We start from the raw sequence: 3,338 nt of genomic DNA on the forward strand, positions 1-3,338 counted from the left end.
CCTCTTCCCTACCTGCGCGCGGGCGGCCCGGGGCGGGGCCACTCTCGGGGGGGCGGGGCCACTGTCGGGGGGCGGGGCCACTCTCGGGGGGCGGGGCCACTCCCGGGGGCGGGGCCCGGACGCCGCGGTCGCCTCTGCCGGCTCCCCCGGCTCGCCCCTCTGCGCACGGCCCGGCGGGGTCCCCGCCCGGACTAAGCCCCGTTGTCCGCCCCAGCCGGTCCCTTCCGGGCGCCGTCCTCTCCCTCCGCTTCCTCTCTCCTCCCCGGACAAAGCGCTCAATCCAGGTCCCAATTGTCATCGTCGCGTCGCCCCTGCCCCTCGAGAAAAACCGCCAATCCCCGGTTCGCCGCCCTCCAGCGCCCACATCCTCAGGACAACTGGGCCAGCTCTCGAACTCTTTACTCTGGAGCCTTCACCCTCATTCTGTGCATGAAACACGTTTGGAGCATCTCGACTGCTCCAAATCCTGCTACAGCCCCCCGCCTCCGGGAAGCCTTCCCTGATTGCCCGCGGCCGCTGCCTCTGCTCTGGCCTGCCCCCGACGAGCCTCCTCCGCAGCCCGCTGGGCTTGCGCTTGCCGCTCCTTCCTGGGCTGAGGCCGGGTCTTGCTAACCTCCAGCCACTAAACCCAGGGCAGGCAGCGACGGTGACAAAAGTGTGCAGAGTTTGCCTCTGGGAAAAGCCCACGCAGGCCCCGTAAAAACCCACGTTGCTTCTGGCCAGATGGGTAGAAGCCTGGCACCTGCAGCGAACACGGGAAGGCACCCAGGGTCTAGGAGGTTGGGCTGCAGGGTCAGCCCTCGGGGACAGTGGGTGGCCTCAGCCGGGGCCCTGGCCTCTGTGACCTATCCTTAATTCGCAAAGTAGCAACGTCTGTCTGGCCTTCCCACCTGGTTGATGGCAGGAACACAACAAGCCCTAAGAGGGTGTCAGCTGATGGGGTTGTCAGGTGGTGGGGGCTCTGCAGCCAGAGGGCCTGGCCCTGCCACTTACTACCTGTGTGGCCTTGGACAAGTGCCTCAACCTCCCTGGGCCTTGACTTCCTCCTCTATAAAATAGCAGCAATAATGGGCCCCACCTCCCAGGCTTTTTAAAGAAGCCCCTTGAGGTTCACTTGCTGATAACTGGGAGTGTTGCTACTGTGTTGCCATTATGTTACCACTGTGGGTATTGTTCCAGCAGGACTCAGCCCCTGCACTCAATTTTGAACCAAAGGCTTTTGCCCTCTGACCCCCTTCTTTCATCGCATTTGACCCAGAGAAGCAAGGCTTGGACTCCATATCCCCCTCCTGGACACAAGCCTCCCCACCTCTGCATTGCTCCCTCCTCCACCCCCAGAGCCCACCCTGCAGGTCACCCCACATCTGCCCTGCCCTGTGGCTAGGGCCAACATTCATGAACAATCCCCCTTCTCCCTGCACCTGGGCATTGACGCGGCCCGTTCTGCCGCTGGGTGGGTGTCAAGGGCGGGCTTCCTGCCGAGATGCGGCTGGAGCCAGACCGTAGGTGGGGGTGCGGGCAACACCTGGCCCCTTGGCTTGGGCCTGTCTGCCCAGGTGGGTCCTTCTCCCTTCCCTGGACTCCAAGGGCCTGGCCTAACCTCCCCCTTTGGCCCAGACATACAAAACTGTGCCGGGGGACCCAGGACCCGGCTCCAAGGCCCGGCCACAAGGAGCAGAGGGAGTTGGGAGAGAGACTCAGGCCTGGAGGGGTGGGGGTGCTGGTCTCAGGGGCAAGCCAAGACCCCAGCCGCTCAGACAGCTCCTGAGTCACCCGGACCCCAACCCAAGCACTCTGGCCTGGGTTACCCAGAGAGATGCGTCTCTCCTCCCCAGGCCTGGGGCGGTGAAAAGGGCACAGACTGGAGGGGGGTGAGAGTTGGGCCAAAACTAGGGAGCTGCTCCTCAGTCACAAATGCAGGGCCCATCTATTGTTGTCCCTCTCTGCACAGAACCCCACCCCTGCGTCCGGTGCAGAGAGGAACAGAACCAGGGCCTGCCCGCAAAGGGCTGGCACTCTCTAGGGTGGGTGCAGGAAGAAAATGCTGTAACAGGAAGCGTGAGAGCCGCCCGCCATTCCGAGTGCTGTAGCCTATCTCATCTAATCCGCGCTGCTATTCCGTGAAGTGGATACCATTGTCACCACTCCGACTTTAAGAACGGGAATACTGAGGCGGAGGGGGAGGCAGGTGCAGCAGCTGGGGCTCGAACCCAGTCGCAACCTGACTGTAGACTCAGCCAATGCTGCTGCAAACACCTGAGCTCTGTCCTCAGCCCTGGAGCTCCACGGAAAGCTCCGTCGGAGCTCCCAGGAGGAGAGGGACCCATGGCGGCGTTTAAGCTGATTTGTCCCATGGAAACATGGCACCCTGCCCGGCCACGCAGGTGCAGGGCTGCTGATCACAGCCCTGGCTGCAGCAGCAGGACCTGTGCGGCCGGAGGGGAAGAGTGCTGGGTAGACCAGGGGCATGATTTGTGGTGATGCCCCACAGCTCTTAAGAGCAATGAGGCAGCGCTCTATGTGCTGACATGGAATTGTCTCCAGCGCACATTTAGGTGAGAAAAGCAAGGCCCATGTTTAGCATAATCCCATTTAACTGAATTTAAACAGAACAGACACATTTATGTTGGCAGATCCACAGAAAGTTTCTGGAAGGATACCTGTTAAGTAACTGCGCGGGGGGCAGGGAGGGGGGCACTTGCTTTTCATTTTATATCATGTGCATATAGTACTTTTATAACTTAAAGAAAAACACTTTAGGCCAGGCGTGGTGGCTCACGCCTGTAATGCTAGAACTTTGGGAGGCCGAGACAGGCAGATTGCTCAAGGTCAGGAGTTTGAATCAGCCTGAGCAAGAGTGACACCCTGTCTCTACTAAAAATAGAAAGAAATTAATTGACCAACTAAAAATATATATATAGAGAAAAAATCAGCCGGGCATGGTGGCGCATGCCTGTAGTCCCAGCTACTCGGGAGGCTGAGGCAGGAGGCTCGCTTGAGCCCAGGAGTTTGAGGTTGCTGTGAGCTAGGCTGATGCCCCGGCACTCTAGCCTGGGCAACAGAGTGAGACTCTGTCTAAAAAAAAAAAAAAAAGGAAAAGAAAGAAAGAAAGAAAGAAAGAAAGAAAGAAAGAAAGAAAGAAAGAAAGAAAGAAAGGAAGGAAAAACACTTTTTGTGTTTCCTGGATGAGCTAATAAATAAATAAATAAAATTTAAGAAAGAAAAAGAAAAGCACTTTAACCATTTTTGCTTTGGTGGACCGAAAGGTGTAGGGAGGTCGTGGCGGGTCAGGATGAGGAGAGGGCTGCAGGTGGAGGAGAACGAAGCCTCCGCAGGGC

This window comes from Microcebus murinus, chromosome 18 (assembly GCF_040939455.1).
Source record: "Microcebus murinus isolate Inina chromosome 18, M.murinus_Inina_mat1.0, whole genome shotgun sequence".
NCBI lineage: Eukaryota > Metazoa > Chordata > Mammalia > Primates > Cheirogaleidae > Microcebus > Microcebus murinus.